The following is a 23,992-nucleotide window of genomic DNA, read 5'->3' on the forward strand; positions in this document are numbered from 1 at the left end:
TTGTATTCCAGCCTCACTGTTGTCAGGCGTGTTGTCCAGGGTGTACTGAAGCACAAGAAGTTTAAAGCTACTCCTTCGTTTGTGAGGCATACTGTTCTTGTCAAGCTTACGCAGGAAGATGACATGGCATGCCTCCACAAACAAGTTTATCACTGGCAAGGCCACAAGGTTGTCTTCATGAAGGTTCACAGGATTGAGCTGCTGCAGGACGTCCTCGATGATGTTCATGGCAAGGTCCGTCTTGTGTCCAGCCCAAATTAGATCGAGGCATGAAATAGTTGCCCCAGCTAGTGTTTAATAGTAGTTTGGATTGTGTCTAATTATCCGAACCTTGCCTGTTATCGACCCCTCTGGGGCTAGTACTTTGTTTGAATCCGTCTATGGGAACTGCTGCTACTTTTGTGTGCCCGTGAATCATGTGAGAACCATCGTAATTGTTGCCAAAACAGATGCGTCCTCACTAGTTTTTTCATGAATAAGGCATGGTAAGACATAAGTTGTCACGGTTTATCATACGAGCAGTGTGTGTTTTGATGAAATAGAGCACTCGTTCAAGAACTGTGCGCTGACGTATACATAAGTACTTGTAAACACTGTTGGTGCTACCCCACTTGTAAGCAGTTGTGCAAAACACGGTACATTGGCTCAGCTCGCTTCAACACTAGGCTATCGACCAGCTAACAATCAACAATCTGCTGTCTGACATATAAGCAACTATGTATCTTGTTACAGTGGTTCATGCAGTTAACTGAGGCCACAATGTAATAAATTCCAAACGTTCACACGCTAGTCCAGCGCTCATGTGGAACACTCACATTAAACTCGTCTTCATAAAAAACTTGAAAAGCATAAGTTAAGCAATTTTATACATCTCAATGATTCATAGAACATAACGAACATATACATTCACAGCAAAAGACAAAGTTGTGAGAAGGTTTACAAATCAGGAAAAAACAAGCAAGGCTTCTCTAAGCAAAGGGCCTCCCGGCAGGCTTAAATTTCCTAGAGTTCACTCTAGTTTTTTCTTGTTGCCACCATCCAGGGTTAGGTAAATGTGAACAATAGCATTAGTATTACTGTCATGAGAGTAGCACATGGTCAGTAAATGTGCAATCAAATTTGTGCAGTTCCACTGGGATGAAGCAATGTTAGCGGTGTGAGATTTAAGTGTAACTGCAAAAACATAATTCATGGGAAATAAAGCAAGACGGAAGCACTTCATAAAATGGTGGAGGCATTGCTTCAATTTATCGACGGCACTAGACCATTACTTATAGTGACATTAGGTGGCATTGCTTAATGCTTCATGTGATTTTACATTAACGGTAGCGATATGGGCGTAGGGACAGCAGGGGCATAAAGTGGTGAGGCAGATGTGGCTGCCGAGAGCGGCAAACACTCAGGCAGCATGTCTGCATTTGTCCCATTTTTTATCTCCTCGGCGACATTTTCCTATGTGAGCACAGGAAATCTAGACCTGCTCATTCTCATTTGCATTGTCCCCCAACACCCGTCACTTTCTTTCCTTTCTCAACCAAGAAATAGGTCCACTTCCCCCCACCCTTCACCATCCACCATGCTTCCTTCGTCTTTTCAACCAAGAGACCGGTTGGGTAGCCAGTATCTACTACTTTCCCCCATTTCCTCTTAGAACCAAGTCCTAGATTCATGCTACAGCTTTCCCACTTTCTTCCATGTTTGAACCAACGCTTAGAGTCGACTGTATGAACTAGCTTTACCTCTAATAATAGTAAAAGTCTAGGTGGCTTTGGAACAGCGGACGGAAGTAGAAAAAGATCCACATGAAGGGAGCTGGGGCAGTAGAGCAAGGCAGGTTTCGAAGGAATATATACCTGAGGGTCGTCGGCATGTGGCAAAGACGGTGTCGGGAGGCCGCATCTTGGCCACAATACCGCAGGGAGGAAGAAGGGGTCGGAGGTCCTCCCGAGCCGGTGCTCTCTCGGAGAGAATGGCACGGCCGCCGATCGGGACGCGTGGACAGTCGTCGGTCACCTCCCTCGCCGCCGACGACAATGTGAACGATGCACCTACACCCCTGCCCCGGTCGAGGTTGTCCGGTCAGATTTGTGACCAGCCGTGAGCTGAGAGAGAGTGTGGCCACCTATGTCTTGCTTAGATCTGGAGAGCATGAGAGAGTGAACGAGAGGAACCCTAGTAAAGCAAGCGCGAAGACTCCTTCTTATATATATAGTGGAGTGATTTTGTTGTACCAACTTAAAAAAAATGCGCTCCTACGTGTACCCGCGAGTGGGTGTGAGAAAATTAGTGCATGTGTGCACTGCTTCTCTTCGTGAGAGTACAATATACTATGCCCAAAGAATGTTCACCACAAGAGTAATAGTATAAGTGTGTGATGTGTGAGCTACAATAAAATGTGCGCGACGTCTTTTGTTTTTTAGAAGTTCTGAGGGTAGGGTGTGAAGAGCACATATGTGTGTGACGTCTACCTGCAGATAGATGGTGGGTGCGACATGCGAGTCTGCGAGAGGACTCGGGAGAGTCGTGACTCGTGAGGGTGCATGTGCGTGAGAGAGAGGGGGGCACGTATCAATGCAATGCATGTGTCCGTAAATCATTATCCGACAAATGTTCGCCACAAGCCTTTTCCTGACGAATGCCGTAAGAACCGTTAGACGACATCCGACAGTGTCAGTTTTGCCATGTCATTTAATAGAACAGCCACTCCTCCTACACATAAATCTTCCATGTGAGTGTTAGCAACTGTCGTATGCTCCCTCCGTTCCGAAATGCAGTGCATATAGCTTTCGAACCTCACAAACTTTTACCGAGTTTTCGTGTACCAAATTGCACATGTAGAATACCCTGTATATATCATTTCATTCATCTTTGAGAAGTAACTATAAAGATGAGTGAGGAGTCTACAAAGAAAGACCATCGTATCACCCGCAGCAATTTCAACCATCCTTTAGTGTTGAGGAATATCATAGGAACTCTATATGGTATAATTTTTATAGGATTTTTTTTCCTTTAGAGCCAATTGGTTCATAGGAATAGATTCATATACTCCACATTTCAAAGGAAATAAACATGATAACATTTCTATAGCTTTAGAGCCACTTGATTCATATGAATGGATTCCTATACTCCCTTAATTTCAAAGGAAAATAAACATTAGCGTATATTCAATAGAAAAGTTCCTGTGATATGAACCAAATTACATCTCTTTTCTAATCCCTCCTCATAGGAATTTAGATACATGTCATCTCTAGATTCAATAGAAAAGTTCCTACGATGTGAACCAAATGACATCTCTTTTCCAATCCCTACTCATAGGAATTGAGATGCTCCATCTCATCTCTTTCCCTACAACTTCCATGTATACATCTTCTATTCCTAAATAGATAGTACAAACCACTAGTAGTTTTTTCCAAAACATGCAACTATGGCACAAGAACTTTGAAAGATGGTCACTGGATGAAGCTAATCCGATAGTGCAGAGATATGCAAATCCGAGCACTACTGGCCATTGGATATCATCAACATTCCACCAGATCTGCCACATGTACAATTTAGAAGACTCCATGGTTGAACTTAAGCATAATGAACAAACCTCAAAACACAAGCACTTCTCCTTTGTTCTAGAATCTTCTATATCATAATTGATTATTTTTTCTAAATGAATTGCCATTATTTGTTTTTTACTTTATGCTTTACAATGCACAACCCCATGAATCTTAACATTTTTATAAAACTAATTGATTTTGAATGAGATGAACTATAAGAACTAAACAAACATCTACATCATGCATATATGACTCAAAGATTTACATGCTATAGTGTGTATTTATTCATAATTTGGTTTCGAAATCTCATGCATTCAATACATGTGTACCTTACTAGTTTTGAGTAGAGTAGCAAATTTCATGCGGCCCCGGGTATATCAAAATGCAGGGCCCATGCATCATTGCTTTTCGGTCGAACCTACATCCACAATTTTTTGTACGTACTATATCACCACTGGTCCCCGAACCCAAAATGCTGCCTCGTTCCCATAAAACCAAGCGGCCCACACATATTTAAGGCGTCGACTCGAACCCGTTCACTACGACGTGTGTAACGCCTCGGATACAACTTTTCATATTCGTAACTCAAACTCTTGCCTTTTCCGGAGAGGCGACATGATATTTTCCTTCGTCGTTGGGTTTTTGTCGTTTGTTTTGCATTTTGTTCATGCCATGCATCTCATCTCATAGCATCATGTGCATCGCATCCATATGTTTTCATAAAACCAGTATCCACTCGTAGTTGCTGCGTCACCCCTTGCTTTCGTTGAGCGTTTGAGACCAACCGTGTTTGCGTTTCCCTCTTATCAAACCACCTAACCTCTCTGCACAACCACCGACCCCCTCTTGCGTGCGTCCGAAAACTTCCCTATACCCGACCCGGGTAGTTGTGACCAATGGGTCCGGATCATCCCCAAACATCTATAAAACATCTCCGTTTTCTTATTTGGACTCCCTAGCTATTTATTCGCGACCGTCCGATTAAGATCGGGGGGACTAGATGCACCTAACCAAAATTCACCTACTATATAATCAGCCTACCTAACCCTAGAACCTAGCCGTCCCATCCATTCCATTCCCGCAGCCGCCGCCACTCTCTGGCATCTCCTCGGGATCTCCTCCCGATCCAATCTCCCCGACCACCTTCCTTGTTTTTTGTCGACGCCCAATCCTCAGCCTCCACTGCCCATCGCCCGAGCCACCGAGAGTCCAGCCCCAGCCTCCACCTCTCCTGCAGCCCCGTACGCTCCTCTTCCCGTCCTCCGCGCCGATAGCCGGAGAGCCACCAGCGAGCAACAGCCCAAGGCCGAGCAGCCCTGCGCCTATGGCCTCTCGCTCCTGCAACCGATGCCCGAGGCATCTGTTTTCCCCTGCACCGCGTCGACCGCTTCAAGCGGCACCTCGAGGCCGAGCAGCTCCTCCGTGCTAATCCGCCAGGCCAGGCCGCCCGCTCCTTCTCCCTGTCCTCCTCTTCTTCTCGTTTCCCCCTTCTCTGACCTCTTCCTAGTCTCATCCCTCTTCCGCAGGAGCTCCCCGCCATCGGATCGGGTTGCCTCCGCCCGGTTCCTCTCGCTCCGTCGTCTTACGACGCCCTGCCCACGCCAAGTCCCAGCGCTGCTCCATCTACATCGCGCCAAGTCCGTCATCGTCGTCCTAGTTCACGAGAATGAGCACGACCGCGCGCTCGTCGCTGCTCGCGTTGACCCTCCCCTCCCCCCGTGTGGGCTGACTGATCTCGAGGCCCAGTTGCCTTCCCGTCCAGCGCCGCTGTTGCGTCCCCTGCTTCCCCTCGCGCAGGCCTCTGCTTCCTCTTCATCGAGCAGGAGCGCTCGCCCCCAAGTCCTGTTGCTGCCTCTGTTCGAGAGGAGGACGATGTGCTCGACGCCAGCATTGACTGCGCCTCGTCCGCAAGCGACCGCCAGGTGGGCTCCAAGGCCCGGCTGTGCCCCCCCCCCAGCCGGCCTCCCTCAGCTTCCAATTGGGCCAAGCCCATGGTGAGCATCAGATCCAGCGCCCCCCTGTGCACTGTTGGGCCAGCAGATTTGGCCCATAGTATTTTTTTCCTGCTGCTGCGATTTTTGCTAATTATCCAAAGAATATCAGTTTTGCAGAAAAACCCCTAGAATTCATGCATATAATAACTCCACAACCGTGCATCATATGAAAATATTTTATATATGAAAATTGCATAGTTTTTCATCTAGTTTCATAATCAGCCACTTTCATCCATGTTTGAAATGTAAAAAATGCTCTTTTTTTAATTTTGCTTAAATAACATGGTAAAATGTTTTATTTCATAACTAAATAATCGTAGCTCCAATTTTAATAAACTTTATATGTAAATGGGGTGAAAAAAATGCCTAGATTAACATGGTGCACTTTGTTTTATTGTTTAACAACATTAAAATATGGTTTAGGGCAGAACAGTAGCAAATTCATAAATTGCATATGAGGATTTTCCGAAAATGTTGTTTGTTGTTCCGGCCTCATTTAAATTTGCCTAAATAGTTAGTTTACTTATGCCTCACCCCTTGCCTTGTTTAACAACATTTAATATTGATGAGTAGCATAAATGAGAGCGAACTAAATGATTGAATGTGGTGTTTCGTCAATATGCAACTCGTTGCATATTGAGTTCCACTTAACTTGTAGTATTGTTTGTTGCACTTTGCCATGCCATGCCTCATTAAACCGGACATGCATCATACTTGTTTGTGCATCATGCCATGTTTATGCTTGTGCGTTTACCATGTTGTTTGTTTCTTTCCGGTGTTGCTTCCTATTTCCGATAATGTTGCGATTGTGAGGATTCGTTCGACTACTCCCGTTCGTCTTCTTCATGGACTCGTTCTTCTTCCTAGCGGGATTTCAGGCAAGATGACCGTCACATTGGATCTCATTACTATCACTGCTATGCTAGTTGCTTCGTTCTATCGCTATGTTGCGCTACCTATCATTTGCTCTTCAAGCCTCCCAATTTGCCATGTCAGCCTCTAACCTTTTTCACCCTTCCTAGCAAACCGTTGTTTGGCTATGTTACCGCTTGGCTCAGCCCCTCTCATAGCGTTGTTAGTTGCAGGTGAAGTTGAAGATTGCTCCATGGTGGACAGGATTATGTTGGGATATCACAATATTTCTTATATTATTAATGCATCTATATACTTGGTAAAGGGTGGAAGGCTCGGCCTTATGCCTGGTGTTTTGTTCCACTCTTGCCGCCCTAGTTTCCGTCATACCGGTGTTATGTTCCTGGATTTTGCGTTCCTTACGCGGTTGGGTGATTTATGGGACCCCCTTGACAGTTCGCTTTGAATAAAACTCCTCCAGCAAGGCCCAACCTTGGTTTTACCATTTGCCTCACCTAGCCCTTTCTTCCCTTGGGTTTTCGGAGCCCGAGGGTCATCTTTATTTACCCCCCGGGCCAGTGCTCCTTCGAGTGCTGGTCCAAACCGAGTGATGTCCGGCGCCCCCTGGGTAACTAGGGTCTATGCCAACCCGACGTCTTTCTCATCTGGTGTGCCCTGAGAACGAGATATGTGCAGCTCCTATCGGGATTTGTCGGCACAGCGGGCGGTTTTGCTGGTCTTGTTTTACCATTGTCGAAATGTCTTGTAAACCGGGATTCCGAGACTGATCAGGTCTTCCTGGGAGAAGGTATATCCTTTGTTGATCGCGAGAGCTTATCATGGGCTAAGTTGGGACACCCCTGCAGGGTATTATCTTTCGAAAGCCGTGCCCGCGGTTATGTGGCAGATGGGAATTTGTTAATGTCCGGTTGTAGATAACTTGACACCAGATCTGAATTAAAACGCATCAACCGCGTGTGTAGCCGTGATGGTCTCTTTTCCGCGGAGTCCGGGAAGTGAAAACGGTTTTCTGTGTTATGATTGGCGTAAGTAGGAGCTCAGGATCACTTCTTGATCATTACTAGTTGATGAACGTTCCGTTGCTTCTCTTCTCGCTCTTATTTGCGTATGTTAGCCACCATATCATGCTTAGTCGCTGCTGCAACCTCACTACTTTACCCCCCCTTCCTTTCCCATTAAGGTTTGCTAGTCTTGATACCCATGGTAATGGGATTGCTGAGTCCTCGTGGCTCACAGATTACTACAACAATAGTTGCAGGTACAGGTTATGCGATGATCATGAGGCGAGAGCGATGTTTGCTTGGTTTGGAATTCTTGTTCTGCTTCTTCTTCGATCAGGGGATAGGTTCCAGGTCGGCTGCCTGGGCTAGCAGGGTGTATGTCGTTTGAGTTTCTGTTTGTGTTTCATCCGTAGCCGGATGGTTCCCTTATGTATGATGATGTTGTATTCGTGTGGCATTGTATGCCTTTTCTATGTATCCCCATCTATTATGTAATGTTGATGTAATTATATCCACCTTGCAAAAGCGTCTTCAAGATGCGTTTCTATCCTTGGTGGGACCTTCTATTTCCTTTAGGATAGGGTCGCATCTTGGGCGTGACAAGTTGGTATCAGAGCCTCGACCGACCATAGGAGCCCCCATGATTGTTGGCCGTTGTTGAGTCTAGAAGAAAACTATTTTGAGTCTTAGGATTATATATATATATCGGAGAGTAGGATTCTTTTTACTCCTCAGTCCCTTCGTCGCTCTGGTGAGGTCTCCTGACGTAGATGTTTTGACTTTCCTCTTCTCCAATTTCACTAAAAAAAATTTAGGATCACGCGGGTATCTTGGAATCGTTCCGATAGTCTTGTGACGAGAACATTGTTCTTGGTGCCTCCTGACATTGAGGTGTTGTGGCAGTGTCCAGGGGAGTTGAGCTCCGAGGTGTTGTCGTCACAATTTTATCGTTGCAGTTCTGGAATACCTGAGTTTTGCCGACATCGAAAATCTCTTTTATACAATTGTTGGTGAGATAACCTCGACGCCACCCAGTACTGGGGAGTTCAGAAGTATTGCCATAGCTCGTATAACGGATGCTTTTCGAAGGTTGAGGTACATGATTTCCGGAGTCTTTCTTGGTTATGTGTTGACGGATGGATACAGCTGGATGTAGGGATTGTTAGTTTGAGTGAGATATTATGCTTCCCCTGTATCCCCAACACCAGATTGCATAACCAGAAAGTTTCGGGAGTTTATAGGTGGGAATTCAAGTGGCTCCTAGAATATCTTTCCGACAGATGCATGATATGGGATTGGGTAAATCTCTATCATATGTATTTGTTCCGGCTTATTTTGCAAGCCAAATCCTTTGTTTTGTTTTATTTGTGGTATTCGAGTTGCTTCGAAGTCAAATGTTGAATCCATATATTTCCTAAACGGTGTTCTCATATTGCTATGTGAATACTAATCCTTTTGATCATTGAGGTTGTCATGTTAATTCTTTTCCAACCGGTGCGCTTCTCTTCGAGATGATCCCATCATTCTCCCCATCCACAAGATCAATTCTAAGTTTTCTCAACGGTGTTTGTTTCGTTCGTCCCAAGTTGTCTTTGTTTTCCCCGCCCTCCCACCCTTTTTCTTCAAGGACTCATATTTCTTAATCATGTATCCTTTTATTTGTGGGAAGTCTCTTCATTCTTTTCCGTCAAGGTTCTTATCCGGTGATTCTCAAGAAGATGCTCAGGAAGCTTCAAGTTTATCATTCTTTGCTCTCTTTTCTTCTCTGGTGGATTCAATTCAAGCTTTGTCGATCATATCCTTTCCTCGTTTCAAATGTTTTCTCATGCCGGTGCACCTCTTAATCATCCACCACTTGCTATTCATGGTTATCTGGAGTGCTGAAGATATCCCAGAAGATTCAAGTTTCTATTCGTAATCCTTTCAAGCTATTTCAAGCCATTTAATTCAACCAGTGCAATCTCTCTTTTCAAGCAATCTTTTCAACGGTGTTTCTTTTGAGTGGGCCCTAACCCACAGGTCTTTTCCCAAGATCTTACCTGGCTCTTCTAATTCCCCCGGAGTTATTCTCAATTCTTTTCAAGTGTGACGTAAGAATGGATTCCATCAGTCACATGCCATCTCCAAGATCGCTTTCAAATGCTTTTCATCTTTGGTTCAACCCTTCCTCTTTTTCATTCTCCCGAAGTATCTCAGTAATTTTTGTGGTGTTCCTCGTCGTCATTTGAAGACCGAAGAAGAGTTCCTCTTAAATCCTTACCCGTTCTTCCAAAGATGCGTAGTTCAAGCTTGCTGCCATCCTCTCATAATTGTTTTTGATTGTGAGAATTCTTTTCTTACCACCCGGAGCATTTCATGAGTTGTTTCCATTTCTTTCCTCCGAAGGTCATCATGTCATAATTCTTGATTCTTAGCATGTAGCTATCGTTCTCCAAATCTTACCAGTGAATCGTTCAAATATCCTCTAATCAGTTCATGTTCTCTTCGTTCTCATTTATCTGAATCCCCTCAAGTATCATCATTCGTTTTCAAATTCTTCCCGGTGAATTGTGCCTTTGCTACTTTCATTTTCAATTCTTATGGTGGTTCGTTCAAGATTTCACTTCCTTCGTTATCATATTAATTCATTCGTTGTTTCCAAATTCCACCAGTGGTTCCATCAATACCTTCTCAAGTTTACACTATATCCCTCTTAATCCTTTCTACGAGAATAAGTAGTATGCCAAATCCATTGCTTGTCATCAATTTAATTAGATGAAGGATAAGCATACAATAAATCTTATTCTTATTTCCTCGAGGTGATTCAATTCTTTTCTTCCGGAGATTGTTCATGATGAAGTAATTCTCGGTTCTAGTGTTCATCTTTTCTTTCCGGAGTTCCAAGTTCTCTCGGTTATTTCATCGCGAAGATCCACCTAAATAATTGCAAGGCTTCACCTTGTGTTTTCAACTTCTCTTTCTTCGTATCATCCTTTTATTACCGGAGTTCTTCATTGAGGCTCTACATGGTGGTTTGTCAAGGATTCCTTTCATTCTTCAATTGTTCTTCAAGATTTCTCTCGGAGTTAAGATCCGCCAAGCTATACTCAAAAATTAACATGGTGTTTAACACATGTTTTGTTTTGAGGAGTTCAAGTATTCTTCATCGTGCATTCCAAAGTGTAATTCTTTCTACCATATCTTTTGAGGTGGTGTTATGTCATTCTCGACAATTTCCCTTCGTGTTTCGAGGTTCACAAGTTGTTAAGAATGAGATATTTAAACCCATCATTTTCTCTTCGTTCAGGAGATCCTTTCAACCAATCAATCTATTCGTTGGAGCTATCTTGTGTCATGTTTCACCGAAAGCCTTCCATTAGGAATGTTGCTATTTGTGGTGCGTATCTATGATCCAATTTTCTCCTTCTCATCTCGGTGAAGAAGTTTGTCATATTTTTGGTGCTCTCAATCAAATCAATGGTTTCCATTAGTGGCCGGTTGTCACCTCATAGTCTTGAGATGTTTTCCATAAGCCCACTACAAGCTTATTATTTTTGTTGTTGATTTTGCAACAACTCTGTTCAATTCTTCTTTGCAAGGATGCTTTCCAAGCTCATTTGTGGCAGAAGTTGGAATTTTCTTCTCCATTCTTTTATTTCAATGATCTATCTTCTATTCTTTCTTCCGGAGGCATGGTGATGTTGCTCTCTTCACTCATCATCTCGAATTGTGAGGATCGTGTTCTTTTCATGCTTATCCATTTAACCGGAGTGTTGTGTCATCTCTTCAAGTTCTTTTCATCTTATCAAGTTTTCCTTCTTCCTTCAGTCGGAGTGCTGCCCAAATTATATCAATCTTATTCCTTCTCTATCTAGTTTTAAACGGAGTGGTTTCAATATCTATCTTATCACTAAACCTCTTGGTTCTCGTCGTATCCCTTGTTCCTCTTTTCTAACGGAGTGTTTTCAACTTTGTTCATCTTCGTTGTTTTCTTTCTTTCATTTTGCTCAACCTCTCAAGGTTCATGGTTTCACTCGTTTGTCGAAGAAGCAACTTAGTTTACCTCTTATCTTCCTCTTCCTTTTCCCTCTGGTGCCATCCTAGATCTCGGGACGAGATCCTCTCGTAGTGGTGGAGTGTTGTAACGCCTCGGATACAACTTTTCATATTCGTAACTCAAACTCTTGCCTTTTCCGGAGAGGCGATATGATATTTTCCTTCGTGGTTGGGTTTTTGTCATTTGTTTTGCATTTTGTTCATGCCATGCATCTCATCTCATAGCATCATGTGCATCGCATCCATATGTTTTCATAAAACCCGTATCCACTCGTAGTTGTCGCGTCATCCCTTGCTTTCGTTGACCGTTCCAAGACCAACCGTGTTTGCGTTTCCCTCTTATCAAACCACCTAACCTCTCTGCACAACCACCGACCCCCTCTTGCGTGCGTCCGAAAACTTCCCTATACCCGACCCGGGCAGTTGTGACCAATGGGTCCGGATCATCCCCGAACATCTATAAAACATCTCCATTTTCTTATTTGGACTCCCTAGCTATTTATTCGCGACCGTCCGATTAAGATCAGGGGGACTAGATGCACCTAACCAAAATTCACCTACTCTATAATCAGCCTACCTAACCCTAGAACCTAGCCGTCCCATCCATTCCATTCCCGCAGCCGCCTCCGCCACTCTCTGGCATCTCCTCGGGATCTCCTCCTGATCCAATCTCCACGACCACCTTCCTTGTTTTTCGTCGACGCCCAATCCTCAGCCTCCACTGCCCATCGCCCGAGCCAACGAGAGTCCAGCCCCAGCCTCCACCTCTCTTGCAGCCCCGTACGCTCCTCTGTCCGTCCTCCGCGCCGATAGCCGGCGAGCCACCAGCGAGCAACAGCCCAAGGCCAAGCAGCCCTGCGCCTATGGCCTCTCGCTCCTACAACCGATGCCCGAGGCATCTATTTTCCCCTGCACCGCGTCGACCGCTTCAAGCAGCACATCGAGGACGAGCAGCTCCTCCGTGCTAATCCGCCAGGCCAGCCCGCCCGCTCCTTCTCCCTGTCCTCCTCCTCTTCTCATTTCCACCCTTCTCTGACCTCTTCCTAGTCTCATCCCTCTCCCGCAGGAGCTCCCCGCTGTCGGATCGGGTTGCCTCCGCCCGGTTCCTCTCGCTCTGTCGTCTTGTGACGCCCTGCCCACGCCAAGTCCCAGCGCCGCTCCATCTGCATCGCGCCAAGTCCGTCGTCCTTGTCCTGGTTCATGAGAACGAGCACGACCGCGCGCTCGGTGCTGCTCGCGTTGACCCTCCCCTCCCCCCGCGTGGGCTGACTGATCTCGAGGCCCAGTTGCCTTCCCGTCCAGCGCCGCCGCTGCGTCCCCTGCTTCCCCTCGCGCAGGCCTCTGCTTCCTCTTCATCGAGCAGGAGCGCTCGCCCCCAAGTCCTATTGTTGTCTATGTTCGAGAGGAGGACGATGCGGTCGATGCCCGCGTTGACTGCGCCTCGTCCGCAAGCGACCGCCAGGTGGGCTCCAAGGCCCGGCTACGCCCTCCCCCCCAGCCGGCCTCCCTCAGCTTCAAATCGGGCCAAGCCCATGGTGAGCATCAGATCCAGCGCCCCCCTGTGCACTGTTGGGCCAACAGATTCGGCCCGTAGTATTTTTTTCCTGCTGCTGCGATTTTGGCTAATTATCCAAAGAATATCAGTTTTGCAGAAAAACCCCTAGAATTCATGCATATAATAACTCCACAACCGTGCATCATATGTAAATATTTTATATATGAAAATTGCTTAGTTTTTCATCTAGTTTCATAATCAGCCACTTTCATCCATGTTTGAAATGTTAAAAATGTTGTTTGTTTAATTTTGCTAAAATAATATGCTAAAATGTTTTATTTCATAACTAAATAACCGTAGCTCCAATTTTAATAAACTTTATATGTAAATGGGGTGAAAACAATGCCTAGATTAACATGGTGCACTTTGTTTTATTGTTTAACAACATTAAAATATGGTTTAGGGCAGAACAGTAGCAAATTCATAAATTGCATATGAGGATTTTCCGGAAATGTTGTTTGTTGTTCCGGCCTCATTTAAATTTGCCTAAAGAGTTAGTTTACTTATGCCTCACCCCTTGCCTTGTTTAACAACATTTAATATTGATGAGTAGCATAAACGAGAGCGAACTAAATGATTGAATGTGGTGTTTCGTCAATATGCAACTCGTTGCATATTGAGTTCCACTTAACTTGTAGTATTGTTTGTTGCACTTTGCCATGCCATGCCTCATTAAACCGGACATGCATCATACTTGTTTGTGCATCATGCCATGTTTATGCTTGTGCATTTACCATGTTGTTTGTTTCTTTCCGGTGTTGCTTCCTCGTTCCGGTAATGTTGCGATTGTGAGGATTCGTTCGACTACTCCCGTTCGCCTTCTTCATGGACTCGTTCTTCTTCCTAGCGGGATTTCAGGCAAGATGACCGTCACCTTGGATCTCATTACTATCATTGCTATGCTAGTTGCTTCGTTCTATCGCTATGTTGCACTACCTATCATTTGCTCTTCAAGCCTCCCAATTTGCCATGTCAGCCTCTAACCTTTTTCACCCTTCCTAGCAAACCGTTGTTTGGCTATGTTACCGCTTGGCTCAGCCCCTCTTATAGCGTTGTTAGTTGCAGGTGAAGTTGAAGATTGCTCCATGGTGGACAGGATTATGTTGGGATATCACAATATTTCTTATATTATTAATGCATCTATATACTTGGTAAAGGGTGGAAGGCTCGGCCTTATGCCTGGTGTTTTGTTCCACTCTTGCCGCCCTAGTTTCTGTCATACCGGTGTTATGTTCCCGGATTTTGCGTTCCTTGCGCGGTTGGGTGATTTATGGGCCCCCTTGACAGTTCGCTTTGAATAAAACTCCTCCAGCAAGGCCCAACCTTGGTTTTACCATTTGCCTCACCTAGCCCTTTTTCCCTTGGGTTTCCGGAGCCCGAGGGTCATCTTATTTACCCCCCCGGGCCAGTGCTCCTTCGAGTGCTGGTCCAAATCGAGCGATGTCCGGCGCCCCCTGGGCAACCAGGGTCTATGCCAACCCGACGTCTTGCTCATCCAGTGTGCCCTGAGAACGAGATATGTGCAGCTCCTATCAGGATTTGTCGGCACAGTGGGCGATTTTGCTGGTCTTGTTTTACCATTGTCGAAATGTCTTGTAAACCGGGATTCCAAGACTGATCGGGTCTTCCTGGGAGAAGGTATATCCTTCGTTGATCGCGAGAGCTTATCATGGGCTAAGTTGGGACACCCCTGCAGGGTATTATCTTTCGAAAGTCGTGCCCGCAGTTATGTGGCAGATGGGAATTTGTTAATGTCCAGTTGTAGATAACTTGACACCAGATCCGAATTAAAATGCATCAACCGCGTGTGTAGCCGTGATGGTCTCTTTTCAGCGGGGTCCAGGAAGTGAAAACGGTTTTCTGTGTTATGATTGATGTAAGTAGGAGCTCAGGATCACTTCTTGATCATTACTAGTTGACGACCGTTCCGTTGCTTCTCTTCTCGCTCTTATTTGCGTATGTTAGCCACCATATCATGCTTAGTCGCTGCTGCAACCTCACTACTTTACCCCCCCTTCCTTTCCCATTAAGCTTTGCTAGTCTTGATACCCATGGTAATGGGATTGCTGAGTCCTCGTGGCTCACAGATTACTACAACAACAGTTGCAGGTACAGGTTATGCGATGATCATGACGCGAGAGCGATGTTTGCTTGGTTTGGAATTCTTCTTCTGCTTCTTCTTCGATCAGGGGATAGGTTCTAGGTCGGCAGCCTGGGCTAGCAGGGTGTATGTCGTTTGAGTTTCTGTTTGTGTTTCATCCGTAGCCGGATGGTTCCCTTATGTATGATGATGTTGTATTCGTGTGGCATTGTATGCCTTTGGTATGTATCCCCATCTATTATGTAATGTTGATGTAATGATATCCACCTTGCAAAAGCGTCTTCAAGATGCGCTTCTATCCTTGGTGGGACCGTCGAGTTCCTTTAGGATAGGGTCGCATCTTGGGTGTGACAACGTGGCCCCGCACGCCATAGTACTCCTACAAACCCTACCGCCGCACTCATCATCGATTTTCTTCAAGAGGACGAGGGAGAAGCCGATTTGTAGTGGAGGCACTTTCAAAAATAAAGGATCTGTAGTGGAGACCCCTACCCTAGGGTGCCCTAGGTAGTTGCCGCATGCATCATTGTTTTCTCTTTTCTTTATGCTCTTGCGCCCTAGAGTGAAATGATGGTTGCTTCGTTCGTCCAGCTTAATGCGGGAAAGGTGGGGCTTTCTGATTTGACCCCTCATCGCTCATTTTCTACTACTGCGGCGCTACGACCGGGGTGCCTCCAATTCCAACCGCTGATCCGAACTGTAATTTGGTGCATCGCATGTGGAACAAGACGGTGGATGAGCCACATGTCGGCCAAAGGGGTCATGTTAAGTGTGTCGCCATTTCGTGTGCGGACTGACCCTGCTTGAGTTGCTACGCCAACACGACAGGAGCAGCCTACCACTTGGTTTTTCTCCTTGGTGAATCCCGACTATATTGATCTAAAAAGATACGTGCTGAACTACCCTCTCCGTCTCGGTTTTTTATTTTTAGGCGTCTCGGTTCATAGGGCCTGCACGTAGTTCTAGGTCATCCATTTGACTAACTAAATATGAGTTACTATGTCACAAAAAGTATATCATTGGATTCTTAAGCGGATGTAGTTGTATTTAAAAGTCGAGGGCGGGGCTTTTCCTGCACGGTAGGCGGGGCAGTTCTGCCTAGTCGGTTCGACAGAGACGTGAGAAGATGAGGGAGTAGGCTGCTGCGAACGTAGGGTTGTGTGATTTGACAGCGAGTTACTACTGGACAGGTGGGGCCCCATGATTTGACTTGCCATTATCATTTTAACTGCGGCGCTACGACCTGCGTGAGTCTCCCGATTCCTGACCACCTCCATACAGGTGCCTCTCCCAATGCTCCACCATGTAGTAGAGGCTGGCTCTTGCATGAGAGCCCACTTCTCCACTTTTTCCTTGCCTCTCTTTCCTCCACATATGCAAAAATGTCATGTAAAGCGCACTGTTGTACTTACTTGCTCCTACAGGTGCTAAGCTTGCCACATAGGCATAAAGTCTGATGTGGAAAGTTAATCAAGAAGAGAGAGACTAGTTTGGTGACCCAAGGAAGAAACGGTGCTAAGCGCGTGTACCTAGGTGAAAAGACAATTTTGAGTCTATAGCTAATTAAATGAAGCAAACTTAGCAACAAAAAACTAATAAGCACACCATTTCATTGGAAGAGGTAACTCCTTGGAAAATGCAATAAATACTAGTACTCCCTGTGTCCCATAATATAGGAACGTTTTTGGCACTACACTAGTGTCAAAAACGTTCTTATATTATGGGACGGAGGGAGTACGAAGAAAGAGATAGAGAGAAGTAAAAAAATAAATACACTTATAGCCAACCTTATAGCTAACCTTGTTGTAGTATGAGTGACTAAGTGATGACTATGTATGACATGCCAACATCAGATAACCTAACGCACTGTGTTAAATCTCCAAGGGCGCGAGCGACGCGACGGTCGTGGTAGGCGCGACCATGATACGGGCTGCTGGCAGCCCTTGGATCTGAGATCAAACGGTCGCATGCTAAGTTGCTGAAAATTTGCAGAATAACCATCCAGGATAGGATATTCACCCATAGGTCTAGAATCACGCCATGCAACCGTTCGATCTCAGATCCAAGGGCTCTCGAAAGCCCGTATCATGGGAGAATGGAAATCCACTACCCTGCCGTTCGCACGCTGGCAGTTCGCTCCTACTCGTCCCCACACGTCCTTCAATACTACGGTGGTTCGCTCCTAGTCGTCCCGTCCTTTCACATTACGGCGGTTCCACTAATCATAACCCTCCTCCCAAATCCATGGCGTCCCAAATATCCATGATCGGCAGTGAGTACAAGGTTAGAACCATCACCGGCGATGAGTTCAACGTCATCTACACCCGTTCTTCCGCGACGGTGAAAGGATGCCTTGCTTGCTTCACACGCATGTTCGAAAACTCAGGTGATGAGTGGGCCGCTGGGCTAGATGTTGAGTACACCACAGTCCTGGAATGAGAGAAGGATATAAAGGACAAAGAGAGGAAGAAGCCCGCCGTGATCCAGGTTTGCGTGCATAACTTATGCTTGGTCTACCACATATGCCATGCCGACGTTGAATGCCTGGATTTTAAGAACTTCCTTGAGAGTAACCTAGTCAAATTCATTACTGTAGACTTTACGAACGACAAAGAAGTCCTGGGTCATGATGTACTGATACGTCTCCAACGTATCTATAATTTTTGATTGCTCCATGCTACTTTATCTACTGTTTTAGACTATATTGGGCTTTATTTTCCACTTTTATATTACTTTTGGGACTAACCTATTAACCGGAGGCCCAGCCCAGAATTGCTGTTTTTTGCCTTTTTCAGTATTTCGAAGAAACAGAATATCAAACGGAGTCCAAACGGAATGAAACCTTCGGGATCGTGATTTTCCAACCGAACGTGACCCAGGAGACTTGGACCCTACTCCAAGCAGTGCTCGAGGAGGTCACAAGGGTGGAGGGCGCCCACCCTGGGCGCGCCCCCCTACCTCGTGGGCCCCTCGGAGCTCCACCGACGTACTCCTTCCTCCTATATATACCTATGTATCCCCGAACGATCAGAACAGGAGCCAAAAACCTAATTCCACCGCCGCAACCTTCTGTATCCACGAGATCCCATCTTGGGGCCAGTTCCGGAGCTCCGCCGGAGGGGGCATCCACCATGGAGGGCTTCTACATCATCACCATAGCCCCTCCGATGAAGTTTGAGTAGTTTACATCAGACCTTTGGGTCCATAGCTAGTAGCTAGATGGCTTCTTCTCTCTTTTTAGATCTCAATACAATGTTTTCCCCCTCTCTCGTGGAGATCTATTTGATGTAATCTTCTTTTTGCGGTGTGTTTGTTGAGACTGATGAATTGTGGGTTTATGATCTAGTATTATCTATGGAAAATACTTGATTCTTCTCTGAATTCTTTTATGTATGATTGTGTTATCTTTGCAAGTCTCTTCGAATTATCTTTTTGGTTTGGCCAACTAGATTGGTAGTTCTTGCAATGGGAGAAGTGCTTAGCTTTGGGTTCAATCTTGCGGTGTCCTTACTCAGTGACAGAAAGAGTTGCAAGGCATGTATTGTATTGTTGCCATCGAGGATAACAAGATGGGGTTTTTATCATATTGCATGAATTTATCCCTCTAGATCATGTCATCTTGCTTACAGCGTTACTCTGTTTTTACTTAATACTCTAAATGCATGCTGGATAGCGGTTGATGAGTGGAGTAATAGTAGTAGATGCAGAATCGTTTCGATCTACTTGTTTTGGACATGATGCCGATATACATGATCATTGCCTAGATATACTCATAACTATGCTCAATCTTGTCAATTGCTCAACAGTAATTTGTTCACCCACCGTAGAATACTTATGCTCTTGAGAGAAGCCAGTAGTGAAACCTATGGCCCCCGGGTCTATTCTCATCATATCAATCTATATCACTTTATTTACTTGTTTTGTTTTTACTTTACCTTTATTTTTACTTTGCATCTATCTATCAAAAATACCAAAAATATTATCTCTATCAGATCTCACTCTCGTAAGTGACCGTGAAGGGATTGACAACCCCTAAGCGTTGGTTGCGAGTTGCTATCGTTTTGTGTAGGTACGAGGGACTTGTGCGTGGTCTCCTACTGGATTGATACCTTGGTTCTCAAAAACTGAGGGAAATACTTACGCTACTTTACTGCATCATCCTCTCCTCTTCGGGGAAATCCAATGCAGTGCTTAAGAGGTAGCAAGACGAATTTCTGGCGCCGTTACCGGGGAGGCTCATGCAAGCATGTCAACTATACCATGTACCCATTGCAATCCCTATCTCTCACATTACATTATTTGCCATTTGCCTCTCGTTTTTCTCTCCCCCACTTCACCCTTGCCGTTTTATTTGCCCTCTCTATCCCAATCTCCTCCTCTCTTTCCCGTTTGCCTTTTTACTTTGCCTTTCTGTTTGTTCGTGTTTTTGTCATTATGTCTAATTCCTTGTCCGCTCCTATGTCTCCCGAGTTTGAAGTTCTTCACTTCAAGCAAAGGCAAGGAGAAAACTTAAAAGATGCTTGGTATAGGATGATGGAATCTTATCATAAGTGCACCCTAGAGGTGAACTTTAGAATTCTTCTTCGCAATTTTTATGTTGGGTTAAGTATGACGCATAGACAACTCTTGGATTGCATTGCCAAGGGAAATTTCATTGAGATTGATCCCAGTATTGCACATGAAATTATAGAGGGAATAATGGGAACACTACCCCAAAAGGGAGGATCTCATCCTACCCAGGGAGAAACCCAAGTGTTTGAGAAAATTTGCGAAGTAACAAAAAATTTACAAAAATCTCTTGAGCCTCTTAAAAGTGTTAGCGGGAATCTTCACCGCATGAATATGGTGATTACTCTTTGTAATAAGCGGTTGGATTCTTTAGATCTAAAAATTTCCGAATATGAAGGGAAGCGGAAAGAACCTCCCAGATTCGAGCATGACTCCGCTAAAAAAATGAAAACCAAAGATGGCAATACATAGATCTATCCTTGCTTTTATGCCTAGCTAGGGGCGTTAAACGATAGCGCTTGTTGGGAGGCAACCCAATTTTATTTTGTGTTTTTTGTTTTTGCTTCTGTTTAGGAATAAATAATCCATCTACCTTCTGTTTGGATGTGGTTTTATGTTTTAATGAGTGTTTGTGCCAAGTAGGACCTATAGGATAACCTACGATGATAATTGATTTGATTCTGCTGAAAAACAGAAACTTTGCGCGCATGAATTTAGTTATGATAAATCACAGGAACGTGATTTTGCATTGATTCTTTTTGCTGCTGATCAATAAAAAAAATTTACAGGACTTCATATTTTGGTAGAATTTTTAGAGTTCCAGAAGTTTGCGTTGGTTACAGATTGCTACAGACTGTTCTGTTTTTGACAGATTCTGTTTTTCGTGTGTTGTTTGCTTATTTTGATGAATCTATGGCTAGTAAATTAGTTTATAAACCATAGAGAAGTTGGAATACATTAGGTTTAACACCAATATAAATAAAGAATGAGTTCATTACAGTACCTTGAAGTAGTCTTTTGTTTTCTTTCTCTAACGGAGCTCACGAGATTTCTGTTGAGTTTTGTGTTGTGAAGTTTTCAAGTTTTGGGTGAATTCTTTTGATGGATTATGGAACAAGGAGTGGCAAGAGCCTAAGCTTGGGGATGCCCATGGCACCCCCAAGATAATCCAAGGACACCAAAAAGTCAAAGCTTGGGGATGCCCCGGAAGGTATCCCCTCTTTCGTCCACTTCCATCGGTAATTTACTTGGAGCTATATTTTTATTCACCAACATGATATGTGTTTTGCTTGGAGCGTCTTGTATTATTTGTGTCTTTGCTTGTCAGTCTACCACAATCATCCTTGCTGTACACATCTTTTGAGAGAGCCATACATGAATTGGAATTTTTTTAGAATACTCTATGTGCTTCACTTATATCTTTTGAGCTTGATAGTTTTGCTCATAGTGTTTCACTTATATCTTTTGAGCGTGATAATTTTTGCTCTAGTACTTCACTTAGATCCTTTTAGAGCACGGTGGTGGATTTTTTTTGAAGAAACTATTTGATCTCTCATGCTGCACTTAGATTATTTTGAGAGTCTTTAATAGCATGGTAATTTGCTTAATGTTAATATACTTGGTGTTCAAGATATGTGAAACTTTCTTTTGGGTGAATTGAATACTAAGATAAGTTTGATGCTTGATAATTGTTTTGAGATATGGAGGTGATAATATCAAAGTTGTGCTAGTTGGGTGATTATGAATTTGATAAATACTTGTGTTGAAGTTTGCAAGTCCCGTAGCATGCACGTATGGTTAAAGTTGTGTAACAAATTTGAAACATGAAGTGTACCTGGCTTGTGCATCCTATGAGTGGCGGTCGGGGACGAGCGATGGTCTTTTCTTACCAATCTATCCCCCTAGGAGCATGCGCGTAGTACTTGAATTTTTTATGACTCCTAAATTTTTGCAATAAGTATATGAGTTCTTTTGACTAATGTTGAGTCCATGGATTATACGCACTTTCACCTTTCCACCTTTGCTAGCCTCTTCGGTACCGTGCATTGCCCTTTCTCACCTTGAGAGTTGGCGCAAACTTCGCCGGTGCATCCAAACCCCGTGATACGATGTACTCTATCACACATAAACCTCCTTATATCTTCCTCAAAACAGCCACCATACCTACCTATCATGGCATTTCCATAGCCATTCCGAGATATATTGCCATGCAACTTCCACCACCACCACCATGACATACATTACTTTTGTCATATTGCCATTGCATGATCTTGTAGTTGACATTGTATTTGTGGCAAAGCCACCATGCATTATTTTCCATACATGTCACTCTTGATTCATTGCACCATCCCGGTACACCGTCGGAGGCATTCATATAGAGTCATATCTTGTTCTAAGTTTCGAGTTGTAATCCTTGTGTTGTAATCAATAGAAGTGTGATGATCATCATTATTAGAGCATTGCCCAAATAAAAAAAGAGAAAGGCCAAAAAGAAGAAAAGAAAGGCCCAAAAAAAGAAAATAAAAAGGGCAATGCTACTATCTCTTTTTCCACACTTGTGCTTCAAAGTAGCACCTTGTTCTTCATGTAGTGAGTCTCATATATTGTGCTTCAAAGTAGCACCTTGTTCCTCATGTAGTGAGTCTCATAAGTTGTCTTTTTATACTAGTGGAAATTTTTCATTATAGAACTTGGCTTGTATATTCCTACGATGGGCTTCCTCAAATGCCCTAGGTCTTCGTGAGCAAGCAAGTTGGATGCACACCCACTAGTTTTCTTTTGTTGAGCATTCATAGCTCTAGTGCATCCGTTGCATGGCAATCCCTACTCCTCATGTTGACATCAATTGATGGGCATCTCCATAGCCCGTTGATACGCCTAGTTGATGTGAGACTTTCTCCTTTTTTGTCTTCTCCACACAATCCCCATCATCATATTCTATTCCACCCATAGTACTATATCCATGGCTCATGCTCATGTATTGCGTGAAAGTTGAAAAAGTTTGAGATTATTTAAGTATGAAACAATTGCTTGGCTTTTCATCGGGGGTATAGAAGTTGGGAACATCTTTGTGTGACGAAAATGAAGCATAGCCTAACTATATGATTTTGTAGGGATGAATTTTCTTTTGCCATGTTATTTTGAGAAGACATGATTGCTTTGATTAGTATGCTTGAAGTATTATTATTTTTGTGTCAATATGAACTTTTGTCTTGAATCTTTCGGATCTGAATATTCATATCACAATTAAGAAGATTTACATTGAAATTATGCCAAAGTATCACTCCGCATCAAAAATTCTTTTGTTTATCATTTACCTACTCGAGGACGACCAGGAATTAAGCTTGGAGATGCCTGATACGTCTCCAACGTATCTATAATTTTTTATTGCTCCATGCTACTTTATCTACTGTTTTGGACTATATTGGGCTTTATTTTACACTTTTATATTACTTTTGGGACTAACCTATTAACCGGAGGCCCAACCCAGAATTGATGTCTTTTGCCTTTTTCAGTATTTCGAAGAAACAGAATATCAAACGGAGTCCAAACGGAATGAAACATTCGGGATCGTGATTTTCCAACCGAACATGACCCAGGAGACTTGGACCCTACTCCAAGCAGTGCCCGAGGAGGTCACGAGGGTGGAGGGCGCCCCCTGGGCGCGCCCCCTACCTCGTGGGCCCCTTGGAGCTCCACCGACGTACTCCTTCCTCCTATATATACCTACGTATCCCCGAACAATTAGAACAGGAGCCAAAAACCTAATTCCACCGCCGCAACCTTCTGTATCCACGAGATCCCATCTTGGGGCCTGTTCCGGAGCTCCGCCAGAGGGGGCATCCACCACGGAGGGCTTCTACATCATCACCATAGCCCCTCTGATGAAGTGTGAGTAGTTTACTTCAGACCTTCGGGTCCATAGCTAGTAGCTAGATGGCTTCTTCTCTCTTTTTGGATCTCAATACAATGTTCTCCCCCTCTCTCGTGGAGATCTATTCGATGTAATCTTCTTTTTGCGGTGTGTTTGTTGAGACCGATGAATTGTGGGTTTATGATCCAGTATTATCTATGGAAAATACTTGATTCTTCTCTGAATTCCTTTATGTATGATTGAGTTATCTTTGCAAGTCTCTTCGAATTATCTTTTTGGTTTGGCCAACTAGATTGGTAGTTCTTGCAATGGGAGAAGTGCTTAGCTTTGGGTTCAATCTTGCGGCGTCCTTACTCAGTGACAGAAAGAGTTGCAAGGCACGTATTGTATTGTTGCCATCGAGGATAACTATCATATTGCATGAATTTATCCCTCTAGATCATGTCATCTTGCTTACGGCGTTACTCTATTTTTACTTAATACTCTAGATAAATGCTGGATAGCG

This window comes from Triticum dicoccoides, chromosome 3B (genome assembly GCF_002162155.2).
Source record: "Triticum dicoccoides isolate Atlit2015 ecotype Zavitan chromosome 3B, WEW_v2.0, whole genome shotgun sequence".
Taxonomy (NCBI): Eukaryota; Viridiplantae; Streptophyta; class Magnoliopsida; order Poales; family Poaceae; genus Triticum; species Triticum dicoccoides.